The following is a 13,702-nucleotide window of genomic DNA, read 5'->3' as shown; positions in this document are numbered from 1 at the left end:
TCAAAGAAAGAAGTTGGAGCAGCTCTGTTTAACCAGTTTCAAGATCCTTTGCATAAGACTCTCAGGAAACTTCACCTGATCATTAGGAAAGACAAAGTAATGATGTCACTAATGGAGTGCAGTTGGCTTCAATACTCAATATTTCCAGAATACCCAAAGCGTTTTGCACTTTTTTCAAATAGAATATCTCTTGGCAAAATAATTTTGCTTTTATATTTTATCAATTATATAAAGATATCACAGAAGAACTTATTTCCTCTTACCTTAGTGATGAATAGTGACAAACAGACAGGTAGTTAAAGATATCATTACCTTTCTTCTAACACTGAAGGGGCACATGCAGAATCTGATAATGCCATAGAAGTCCCTCCTGTCGTTCTTCTATTAAAAAACAGTAGTCATTTGTTTTTTCTAACATTTTTTAAAATGTATTTGAGACATTTTCACACCTTGATATATTCTTAGACTTTGTACTTCTGAAAGGCAAAAAATATTAGTGACTGCATTATTCAGCTGCAGAAGTCTCTGAATGGGGAACATTAATCTCGTAATTATGAATGTTAAATAACCAAAAGTTTACACATGTATTTCTACAAAGAATTTAAAATTGTATTTCTGACTGTTTATAGCTGTGAATGAGAGATAAAAAAAAAAAAAAAAAAAAAAAGGAAACATACTTTTCTTATACATGCTCTGGAAAATAGCCTTACCCCATTTTTCCTGTAAGTTCCCTTCAGGTAGTGGAAGGCTGCAACTAGGTCACCCTAAAGCCTTCTCCTTTCCAGGTGGGACAGTCCCAATTCTCCCAACCTCTCCTCACCAAGGAAGGGGATCCTGCCCCTGTACTCCAATCTTGTAAGACATGTCCTGCAGTACTGCATCCAGCTCTGGGATCTTAAACAAAAGATATAATAGTTTCACTTTTTTTTTCATTATAAAACATAGAATAAGCTGTTTTTCTGAAATATTTTTTGAAATTCATGACTATGAATTCAAGTTCCCGCTAGCAGATCTTTTAACCCAATTCTCTGTCTTTTAATTAGGCAAAGCTTAAACCACCAAACTGAGACTGACAGCTTCCATTGAAAGGGCCTGCTTATCCTTCCTCCTAACTTTGTCACAGTAAAAGTAATTACACTCAAATGCACAATAAATCAGATTTCTCTACTGAGAAACTACTAGAGTATGATTTTGTTGTTGTTTATCTTTATTTAGTCTTTTGAAAAAGTATTTAGATATAAGATTAAAGAATTGGTAACTACAGGTTTCACAATTCCTGTCTTCTGAAGGTCAAGGGTTGTGTAATCAGAATAGTGACTTTTATTTTCCCCTGGCACTGGTACCAGAACAGAGCTGTCTTGCCTGCATTTTTACTAATCTTTCTACTGACCTTTGAAGCAAAGAAGTGAAAGAGATTACCAAAGCCACCTTAATAGCCTTCTATGATGGGAAAAATAAGAAAATGGAACTGCTAAAAGTAATAGAAGTAAAAAAATGAATTAGTAAATCTGATTTTGATCAAGTTAAACATTCACAAGTCACTAAGTGATGGAACAAAAATGACTAAAATTGCAGTTCATATTTATTTCTTTTGGAAATAAAAATAGTTAATTACAAGATCTGGTGCTTTATAACCCACAGATCTTCCTGTGGCTTGGTGCTCTCTGTATCTCAAAAACAGGTCTGAGATCCACCCCTTAGTGCTGGCAATTAATAAAGGAATAAGTTTAAATTAAGAATATAAGAAGACAAAAAGCAACTGAAGCCTAAGCTCCTCCTGTTTCAAAAAGGTAGTTATAATTAGAATTCATTGAATATAGACAAGATAAATTAAAATACATAGGACTTTTTATTTTGTTTCCCTTTCTTAATCAATACATGTCTATCAAAAGACGAAAAAAAATATGGTTGGAATGAAATGTGACCACCACCTTAATTCTGAAATTTTCCAACACTTTCAAGTTTAATGTTGTTTAGATATATTGTTTCAGAGGGAATTGTATGCATAAATCAATGTTTTCAAATGAGATGCATACATGGCTTTTTAGGAAAACAGTGCTTTCAAACCCAAGGAAAATTCTGGGCTGAAAAGTTTTTCCCCAAAATATCAGTTAGTCTAGTAAAGAATTTATTTTGTCCTTCAAATAAGACATTGCATATATCTATGAAGCATTCTGGGTGTGGCATTAACCAATGTGGGTAAGATTTGTGTATTCTGTGCTATTCTACAGCCCTATGATTTGTCCAACTAATTGACATGGCATGCACAAACCAAGAACTTACATTGCCAGATACTGGAGGCCGTGTAATGTAAGCCAAACACTGAACTGCCACTGTCTCAAAAAAAAAAAAATAAAAATTAAACTTCTTCCTTTAAATCTCTGAGGGCAACACTTATTAGAAAAAAATTACAAACACAGGGAAGAGTAAATAAATACTGCAAGGATGTGAGTGGGCATGGTTTGATCAGTTAAAACATTTAAAATAGAAATAAATTTTTTCTGTTATTGCCAGTACAATTACTGCATTGGCTTGCAACCTGCATAGTAGAGTAAATGGATAGGGCAACACTGAATGTAAGAAAATTTGTATAATACTGTGGTTTTGTTTTGTCAACTAAAACTGTTTCTGTTGTACACATTAATACTGATCTGTACAATTTTTTTTATATTTTGATATAACTTTGGGCTAAATAATTTGACAAAACCAAACCACTTAGAAGCTTTTGGGAAAACTGACATAATTTACTTTCGCTCAAAGGCCACAGTATTTTAGCGGTTTTGTGAAACTGAAATCTGAAAGACTAAAAGGTAAAAAAGAAAAGAAAAATTATGTTCTTTCCCTTTGTGTTAAGTAAGTTTGAGAAAGCTATGTCAAGACTGAACATCACTTGTAGATTTTGAAATAATAATTCAGAGACCTTTAAAGACAGCATTTTTGTATATTACTGAAAGACGTAATGTTGTCAAATTATATAGGGGTGTAAGTGCATGAATTTCTTTGTTCCATAACTTTATTTTAATCACTTCCCTACAGTTCAAAATATCACAGTTACAGTGAAGGATTACAAAATATACTACCAAGTATCAGTTGATTATGTTTTCCATTTGATTACATCAACTGATTTTGACCAAAGGACAAGCTGATAAAAAGACACCAGCATGGTTTGTACTGAAATTTACATGCTGCAAAACATATCAGTGTTCTTTCTAACAATATACTTGAGCTGAAAAAAGTGAATCCTTGTGATAATCTTTAAAAATATATATAAAATTACAAAAAAATCAATAATTAATTTTCCAGGGGCTTTTGTTATTAAAAATACAAATTTGGTAATTTCTGTAAAAAAACAGGTTTTTTTTCTTTTTTTCTTTTTTTTCTTTTTCTTTTTAATTTGTGACACATATTGGGGGGTAGTTTTAGTTTGTTTTTTTCTTTTTTTTAAGAATACGACTATCTTTCTTTCAAGTCTTCTTCAGTTAACATAACTTGAAATAGTTCATTGTAATTTTTAGTATTGAAAAACAATATTTTCATTTATCCTTGAGACTGAACATCTTAAAATTTGTGTTATATCAAATGCAGTTACTAAATCTTTTAACAGACATGACCTGTCACATGTCTCTAATATAACTCCTGAATAGAAGAATGCCTATTATCTTAATTTTGTTAAAGGTAAAATTTTGGGGAAAAATAAAGTGCTTGTTAGTAGACCATAGGTGGGGTTAGTCTTAAAGAATTTTATGAATATTTATTCTATCAGGTGACTGATATGGCAAGTAAGTTTTTATAAAAACTTTACTGTAAATAAAACACAAACTGCAACATTACCAATTCTTCATATAAAAATTAATGTTTTATTCTTGTTGGTAATCTATTTCTCAGAATATTTGTTCAAATTTCAAATAATTTTCAGGGTCAATGCTTCAAAAAATGTAGCTGATAAATACACATAGGAAAGATGAAAGGTAAAATATACAAGAATGGGAAAACAATTATTCAAAAATGTGAACTCAAATCCTGGAGCAGGGTTTTCATTGTAGGTTTTCTGCTGTTTATAGTGCCTTTTATTTTGTTTTTTTAATTATTAAAATTTTATTTCACAGCCTTTATTTTTATTGTCTGATTTCCTATTTAGAAACACAATGTGTAAACATTATTCATATGAACAGACTTATTGAGAGCAAGATGGGGATTAGTGATGCATATAATTACTCGTGTCCAATTGTAGTATGATGGTATTCAATTAGAGAAATCACAGGAGTAAGCTATACTCTTACAAGTTTTATAATATAGCTGGCAGCTTTTTGTACAAGCAACATAGCAAATTAAATTAATATAACATAATTTCTCAAATAGTATGTAGCATATTAAAAAGTAATAGCAGTGAAGTTTATATTGTTGTTTACAATGTCTTCTAATGTCATTAATTTGTTTATCTTTCAGAACTAATATTTTGTGTTATTTTTTAATCTACAATTTGAAATGTTTTTTCTAAGAAAAAAAGGTAAAAAAATCTTTCTTTTAAAAAAAACTAAAGAAAAATATACTTGCTGTTTCCTTGCCTTGCTTTAGAACTTTGGGTGGACTCATTTTTAAAAAACTTTTAAATCATGAATTCATAGAATCATTTAGTTTGGGAAAAGTCTCATAAGGTCATGGAATCCAACCATTATCCCTGCACTGCCAAGTCCACCAATAAACCATGTCATTAAATGTCACGGCTAAACACCTTTTAGGTACATCCAGGAAGGATGACTCAACCACTTCCCTGAACGGTCTCTTCCAATGTTTCAAAACCCTTTCAGTGAATAATAATTTCTTAACATCCTAAATATTGTGTAGAAAGAAAAACTGCAGTTGTTTTTTTTTTTTTTTTAATGGATTACTCTGAAGATGGTGATGAGCCACAGCTCAGCTCCAGACCCATAGGTAGCAACCAGGCCCCTGAGTCTGACCACGAGGTCAGGACTTACCAATTAGCATCAAGGACAAAACAGACTAAACTTGTGGAACATTATCTAATTTATTAGGAAGTTTTATCTCTTTTCAAAATTCTACTTTCTACTGTTGAAACTGAAGAGCAAACCCAAAATTTTCTTTGCAAAATATCCAATAATATTATGAAAAGGAGAAAGAAGTGTGCTCAGAATTATATATATTTAGAAATATTCTCTAAAACTGTACATTCTGTATGATCTCATATATTGCACACGTAAATCTGCACTGAACCATTTTTATTGTATCTTACTCAAATATATTGAAGTTTGTTGGTATATTTTCAGAAAATGAAACACAGAAAATTCATAAATATTGATAATCTGATGAGCAATGTGTAGAGAATTTGAATATGTATGAAGTTAGAGTTCTTCTAAGTGAAGTTCTTACCCTCGATTTGGTATATTCTCATGATTACAAGGGACTCACTGTTGCTACTTTTTAGTCTTCTAAGGACATACTTGCCTGGGCCAAATGAACATTTGTCATGAGGATCTGTGAAATTATTGATAACTTGGAAATACATGAACAAAAAACAGGCTACCACTATCCCTTACTGAGTGATCTGCTCACCCTGCCACAGCCTGCTACGTCTGAAGGTAAATCAATGGGCAGTCCAAAATCTCCATCCAGGAGGTAGATTTCTTGATAGACAACATTCTTCCTTGCCTTTGACGTCTCCTTAGAGTACCTTTTATGAATTTAATGCAAGCACATACTGAAAGGATTTGAGTATTCACAAAGGTGTTCTCACTAGGTGGCTCTTTAAAATGTTTATGGAGCTTGCACAAAGTGAACTAAACTTACCCAGTAAAGCTGCAGGAACCATGTTAACTGTTTGCAGTCACTCTGCTCTCTCAGACACATGTGCCACAGGGTGTGTCATCGTCATGCTTCAATGACTTTGAACCTTTTTCTCAGCTTCATTCATGAGTTAGGTTAAGTTTAACAGAGCTGTGCTCTTTATGGTCCCAAGGCTGGTTCAACTGAGGTCAATGCAAGCTAACATCCCTGCAAAATACTCACATCCTTTAAAAACTTCAGAGCCAAATCCGTTGAAAATCACTGGGGCATTGATCTAGAATCAGGCAGCCCTTTCAAAAATCAAACTTACTTTCTGTTTTCCTGTTGTTCAGGATGAGAATAAGGAGCTTCTGATCTGTCAGAATGTTTTGGTCACCTTTTCTGTAGAAAAATTTCAGCAGCATCAGCAAAATTCAACGTGGGGAGCAAAAAAAATGTTTATTTTATCAGCATCTTAGGCCACAAGATAAGCAAGAGTGATCAATGATTTACATTAAAATTGAAGTGGAAAATGTTTGCAATCAATTTTTTGTTGAGAAAAGAATTGCTGCTCTGATGCAGTCAGTAACACTGCACACTGCCTCCACAGGCAGTAAACCTGAAGTAGGGATTAACCAGGGCTTTAATTTTTTTCAGTAGAATTAAATTTTTATATTTATTTTATTTATTTTCCTCTAATGCTTCCCCCCCCCCCCCGCCCCCCGAAAACAGATATACAGTAATTTTCAGACATGGGAACTTTGCAATTTCACACAAATACCGATAGATTATTTCATACCAAATTTTAATCCTTCTTTCAGTTTGTCAACTTGAAAAATTGTTTATCTGATTGGGCTCTCTGGGTGAAAATCTCCCTTTAGAATGATTCTTTTTGTAACCAAATAAAAGCCTATTTACTTAAATGCTGTTATCAAAAACTGTGGTTTAAAATCCATTTTAACATATTATTACTATTATTATTATCCAAATTTCACAACAGTTTTTTATTTAAAAGAAATTTAGTCAACATTTATCTGACACATGTAATGATATAAAATTTACTCACACAGAAAGATTAAGTAAGATCAAGTAACAGCTGAAAATGCAAGCCTTTTTTTTCAATTTGCCCATGCAGTTTATGACTAAAGAAAAGGTATTTTATGTATGCACCAAGTCTCTTTGAAAACTGATATTTGTACTACTTTGAATAAACCATAAATCTGTTAATACATAGATAATATATAAATTTATGAATGCTACTAGTTTATATCAGAGTTGTGGAACTCAGTGCTTGTTGCAAGTATCACATTCTGAGCACTGAACAAGACTTTGGAATACAATGTTAAAGAATAATGCAGTCTGCTTTCTATGCAACAGCATTAAAATTTCCCGCAATTAAATCTGCTCTTCTTTTTCCTTTCTATCCTGTATACAGCAAATTTTAGTAAAGCAATCATAGATGATAATGTGGCAAAATCCAAAGTTCATGTTAAATTATGATCAGTTTAAGGTGCCTCTAGGCCTATCCCACTTACTATTGAGAGCGTGGAAAAAATTACTCTCAAAATTAACATTTAAGGCTCAAGACAGATTATTGGTATTTTCTTTTTTAGTAGCATCTCTGAGATCTGAAATCAAATCCTGCCTTTCCTCAAGGTACAATGGCAACTAAGATGAGATAATTAGATTTTATTTTTTTTAGTGACTAAAGAATAGCTGAATAGTCATTTGTAAAGTACTGTAGCTTAAAAAAAAAGTCTTAGTCTTGAGAAGCCCTTCTGTTTTTCTGGAAAATAGACAAAATTCTTTTAATTGCGGGAAATTTGATATAATCTTTTTTTAGAAGACAAAACATAGGGGAATACTTCTCAGTTTAGGCATGATTACATGTTCTGATGAACTTTAAATGAATGTTGTAAACTACACGAGGTCTTCATTTTTGACAGCAGATCTATGAAAGACTACAACTCAGATACTCAAATAAGTGTCATTATTATAAAGCTGATATTTCTGATATATTATTTAAATATTGGTCAGATAACTAGCCACTGCAACCAGATCTTTAATCACCAAAGAATGTTTCAGCTTTGATAACTAAATTCAAACTGTAGCTCCTCACAGCCATGGCTAAGTTGCCACCTACTCCTGAAAGTTCCTGAGATAAATAGATAGATTTTCCAAAGCTTTTCCAAAACTTTTTATCCTGACATGCTTGAAAGACTTTAGTTTTTACAGCATTAGACAGTCCATGGTCTTGTTTATATTCAAACTTTTCCATCGAACACAGGGTAGATATGATGTCCCCTTTAAATAATATCCCAATAAGTCAGGAAAAGATTAATTTAACTAAATTGATGATAGTTCAGACCAAAGATTAATTTTCTCCAGTGTACAGAGAGATCCAAGCCCTTATCTATCATCTGAGTCCTACCTCCCAACACACTGTAGACAGCAGTTAGACATAATTTCTAGAAACTCCATGTCTTTAGAAATGATGTAGTAAGTGGAAAAGGAAATTCTTAAGAATGTAGTGTTTTGGGATGTCAGTAAGATGTATTCTGGGAACCAGCTCTGTGTTTTGAGCGTCTCAAAATTTCTGAGGAAAATGCAATTAGGTAATTACTTTACCATTAATTCTAATTAGTCAAATAAAAGTAATTAAAACACACCTCCAGGTGTAATATTTATTAATGGACAGTTTGTTTTGATATGTCAGTGGTATGTTTCTTTCAGTCCCATACTCATTTCCAGGCAGGGCTTCTCTAGCAGAAATTATACTAATAATATATTTAGCACAGGGAAATAATTTTTTCTCTGATGCCAAATGCTGAAATGCTGTGATGCTCAGAGTATTGATATCAATCCATTGTGGTTTTGTCATTTGAAAAGATATCAAGAAGCCAGCAAAAAGATGACATTCTGCTGCACTGGATGCTGTATAAGAATTTCAATTAACTATGAAAATTATAGCATTTTAATTTCTATTGGAAGTAGCAGATTCTTGCATATGTAGCTGTTTTAAAATTTGAAGTGCTTATTATTTAGATTGGGAAGTTCACTTTTCTTTAAATTTTAGTTGGTATCACCAGCAAATGGGTAAATCCACAACTGTTTAAAGTGACAATGTGATCTCCATCTTGATCTTATACTTTCTGTAATAAAACAAAACTTCAAATTCAATGGGAAGTAATGAAAAATTTTAATATCTTTGAACAATCTTTTCAGGCAGTTTTGAATAGTATCCAAACTAACCATAGATGAAACTCTCTACATTTAAATATTAAGCATACAGTCAATAGAGGCATTAACAGTGGGAAACCTAAAAACTCTGACTTCTCTTTCTAAAACACATCATTGAAAATGAAAGTGTAATAAAGATGAAAAAAATGTCAGGGTGCTTTATTTATTTTGGGATTTTTTTTAGATCTGTTGTACATATTAATTATAAATTAGAGACACAGATCTGAACTGAAGGGTATAAATGTTTAAGAAGTTACAAATAATTGAAAAAGCAGAAAGTCCTTTAGGACTTCATCTTTTTTAAAAGGATTCTGTTTCTCGTTTTGTTTGTGGAAAGCTGAATTCTTGGACTCATGGGAAGGTTCTTTATAATGCAGGCATGTGAGTTCTGTTCAGAGCTAACAGACAAGATCAAATCTAATCTACATGGGTTGTTATTATCAGAAATATTTTAATTATAGTTTTATACTTGATTTACTTGATTTACTTGATTTAGGGAATTTATCTAAAATAATGTTGAAAAATAAAATCTCAACTATCCAGCATTTGCTATTATTAATAAATTAATTTTCTTGCCACACAGGTACAGATCAAACAGATGGTTGAACCTAATGGCTTTCTGTTACAGTTTCCTCCCCAAAGTAATTTATAAATTCTCTTTTTCTCCTTACTTATTCATCTGACCAGAAACAAATGCACATACTTGAACATATACAGGTGTTTGTATGAGAAGCAAGCTACCTAATAGAGAAAGTAAAAATTACTTAAATAGAAAAAATATCTGTTTGCCAGTTCAGTCTTGTCCAACAGTCCTCCTCCTACAACAATTTTATGCATATATGAGCAATTTCTACACAGCAGTGAATTGAAATTATTCAGGCTGTGTATAAGCAGGGTTGTCTATTTTGGCAGAGTCAAAAAAGTTAATTTGAAATAAAATAGAGATTAAAAATACTACATTCATCTATAAATACAATGACAATTTATCTATCTTAAACTGAAATATAACTAGATATACACTTGTAATAAAATTAAATAATTTTAGAAATTTTATTTCTTTAGTTATATCTTTTCACCAGCCTAAATAGCAAGTCAGTGGGGTGGGGGGGGGAATTCTTTGAATGATGAGAGATCTGACTTTGCAGTATCTTCTAGAAAAGACTTGTCCTTTGGAACATTTAATCTATAATATTAATCACTGCTATTCATGTAATATGATGAAAGTAAGTCATTGGTTTTTATCTTACAAAGGCATGAGGCAAAGCTTTGGCACAAAGGGAGTGTAAAAAGGTACTGTAGAAAAAAGATTTTGTTCTAAACAATTTTGAAGAAAACTAGCACAGTACCAAACAATTTTAGAGGAATAAAATGCAACGGGTTAACAAAATGCTTGTTCAAAGTAGAAAAATTGGATGGAAAGCATTGTGTCTGTTCAGAAGGAAGAGGAGAGTGAGGGAGGATGCTAGATATGGGAAAAGAGACCTGGTTAGTCAGTGAGTTTTATGAGCTGCTTTTTTGTACTTCCACACTCTTATTTCATGAAATTGAATATTTTCTTCCCTGAGGGATGAAAGCATTTTAGATTTGTTGATGTTCTGCCTTTAACTTTGCAGCCAAAACCAACATTTTCTAATGGTAATGTATTTCTATTTAAAAGACATTTGCAGTAAAAAGTTTATTCTGGTCTGCTCATGTGCAATCCAGTCATTCTGTAATTGCTTCTATAGGCAATATAGCTATAGGCAAGTTGTCAGTATTTATGCTTAAGATAAAAATCTTGGTTATAAGGAATTTTTCCATTGGGATAAACAATAGCCTGGAGGAAAAGGCAAGAGAAGGAAACCATATTTCTAAAAAATTAAATAAAAATGGAAAGACAAAATCTAGTACAAAAAGCTGTAAGGCATTTGCAGTTGGCTCTTACTATGAAATCAACGGATATTGTTCATATTCATACATCCACACACACTTAAACACACATATATAGTAAGATTTGTCTTGCCTTACAGTAGGAGATCTTTAAAAGCAGAAATATATCAAAATACTAAAGAAACAGAACTTGTCTAAGCTGTTTAAAATAATTTTTTTTAATATCTATTTGATTAACTTCAATAATACCCCTGAGATTTGCCATAAGCCTATCTGTTTGGTAGAAAAACAGGAAGCATACTTTTTCTTTTTTTTCTTTTTTTTTCTGGATTTATTATAGTTCAGTCACATGGCTATTTATTTCTGGTTTAAGAGACAGCCCTATATCAAATCAAGACACTACCCTATGTTTCTAGCTAAAAAGAAAGCAAAGTCTAACCTGCTGAGCCATGAAAACCTTTGCAGTGAGGAGTGAATATAGGTATATTTGCTGACAGGCTGAAGGAGTAAAAATTTGTTCCAATTGCTTGATGTAGAACTAGGCATCCAGGTTTCAGAATTACAGAAGAAGTAAAGTCAGAAGGGACCACAGTGGGTCATCTGGTCCAACATTGCTTCTCAGGCAGGGTCATCCTAGAGTACATGGCACAAGATTCTGTCCCAAGGGTTCTTGAGTATCTCCGGTGAGGGAGACTCCACAACCTGCCTGGGCAACCTCTTACAGTGCTTGGTCACCCACACAGTAAAGAAGTTCTTCCTCATGTTCAGGTGGAACTTACTGTGCATGTTTCTACCCATTGCCTCTTGTCTTATTGCTTGACAGCACTAAGAAGGCCTTGGCCCCATCCTTCTGACACCCCCTCCCCCATTAGATACTCATTCATATTGATGAGGTTTTCTCTCAGCTGTGTCTTCTCAAGGCTGAACAGGCCCAGCTCTCTCAGCCTATCTTTGTAAGAGAGATGCTCCAATCCCTTAATCATCCTTGTTCTCCATTGGACCTGCTCCAGGAGCTCCATGTCTCATTTGTACTGAGGAGCCCAGAACTGGACAAGATGACCTGCTAGCAGTGCCCTTCCTAATGCACCCCAGGATAAAATTTGCCTTCTTGGCTGATGGGCCCTGCTGGCTCATGAACAGCATGTTGCCTGCCATTGTGCACACAATTACCACCAGTTTTGCTTTTGTGGGTGCCTGGCATTTAGCCAGTTTCAAAACACCTTCCCCCCACTCCCACCTCGTTCTTAACCTTAAATTCACTCACAATTTTTCTCTACCTCCTAGCCACCAAGCAGTGCAGGGGTACTGGGGTTGGCATCAGTTCCTCATATGCTGTCTTTGCCCCTCTTTAGAGGAAGGACTCCTCACACTCTTCCCCTGATCCCCTGTGGGGTGTCTTTCATGAAAGATAATCCTCCATGAACTTCTCCAATTTGGGTTCTTCCCATGGGCTGCAGTTCTTCACAAACTACTCCAGCATGGGACCTTTCCACAGGGTTCAGTCCTTCAGGAACAGATTGCTCCAGCATTGGTTGCCTGTGTGATTGCAAGTCCTTCCAGCAAACCTGCATCAGTGTGAGCTCTGCTCTCCATGGATCCACAGGTCCTGCCAAGAACCTGCTAAAGTGCAGCCTTCCCACAGCTACAGCCTCCTTCAGACACCCATCTGCTCTGGTGTGTGGTCATCTGTGGGCTGGAGGTGCATCTCTACTCCAGCATGGGCCTCCATGAGCTGCAGGGGCACAGCTGCCTCACCATGTGTGAGAGACAGAAATATGAAAGGTTAACGTCTCAAACAATTGCCAATTGCAAAAGCAGCAGGTGCTTTGCTGATGCCAGGTTTGTACCTTCCAACCCAAGGACAGGAGGAGAGTTCTTAGGTGTTTGATAGCAAAACCTCTTATCTCCATAAGAACAACCAGGGTGCACAAGAGCTGCACCACCACCAGAGGATGACCAACATTTAGCAGCAAGCTGGGTTTTGAGTCAGATGAGTGGGAAGACTGATAAGAAGCAGATCCTGCAGAGGTGGGATAATGCTTTTTACTATCCCAATATCCCCCCTTACACAACTGGCTCAGGTGTAAAACTCCCCGCTCCCCCAGGAAAAGTATCAGGACATTCACATGTCGACACGAAGATGTTCATCCCTTCTGATGGGCCATAACTGATTCAACTAGGCTGTTGTGACAATGGTCATAACCTAGAAAGTGCCATAAATCAGATGAATTTCTGGGGCCTTCCACCGAAGGATTGTGCATGATCCACAGTGCTGCATAACAGTGTAAAGCTCTCATCCTCAGGGTAAGTATGTGGGCGTTCTCACCTGAACCTGAACATATATTAACCTACCAAACTTTGTGATCCTCTTTTCAACTGCAGTTGCCTAGTTATTTTGGTTTTTCCCCCCTCTTTCTAACTCTATTGTCCTGGAGGCACCACCACAGTCCCTGAGGGACTCAGTCTTGGCCAGTGTCAAACAAATATTGAAGCCAGCTGACATTGGCTCTATCAGATGTGGGGAAGTTTCTAGCAGCTTTTCACAAAAGTCACCCCCGTGGCTTCCACATACAAACCCAATAAACACAATTATATTTGGATTAAATTTTAATGAAGGTCCTTTTCACTACCAACCCTAGAAAAAACTTGGTGTTTAATTTAATCATCTAAATTTACAATATTCAGAAAACAAGCTTAAATCAGTCCTGCTCTCTGATTCATCTCCCACGACTAGGTATTATAAAATATCTAGGCAGATCTGAAAAGAGGTGGCAGAATCTCCTCCCATGTGATTACCCCAGCCTTTAAAAGA

General features: G+C 34.6%; 1 long non-coding RNA gene across 2 annotated transcripts; it reads right to left on the bottom strand.

Annotated features, from left to right (window-relative positions):
* Positions 1 to 329: 329 nt before the first annotated feature.
* LOC135297978 (uncharacterized) lies at positions 330 to 12,685 on the bottom strand. 2 transcript variants are annotated; one of them, XR_010359927.1, is made up of 7 exons: positions 12,155 to 12,685; positions 6,113 to 6,183; positions 5,806 to 6,009; positions 2,284 to 2,333; positions 1,391 to 1,471; positions 711 to 894; positions 330 to 476 (listed from the first exon to the last, which is right to left on the bottom strand). It is a non-coding gene; the product is annotated as an uncharacterized LOC135297978 (long non-coding RNA). The 2 variants fall into 2 exon arrangements; XR_010359928.1 differs by lacking the exon at positions 1,391 to 1,471.
* Positions 12,686 to 13,702: the final 1,017 nt, after the last annotated feature.

This window comes from Passer domesticus, chromosome 3 (assembly GCF_036417665.1).
Source record: "Passer domesticus isolate bPasDom1 chromosome 3, bPasDom1.hap1, whole genome shotgun sequence".
Lineage (NCBI taxonomy): Eukaryota > Metazoa > Chordata > Aves > Passeriformes > Passeridae > Passer > Passer domesticus.
The sequence above is the reverse complement of the archived record's forward strand: the minus strand, read 5'-3'. Positions and strand labels throughout refer to the sequence as shown.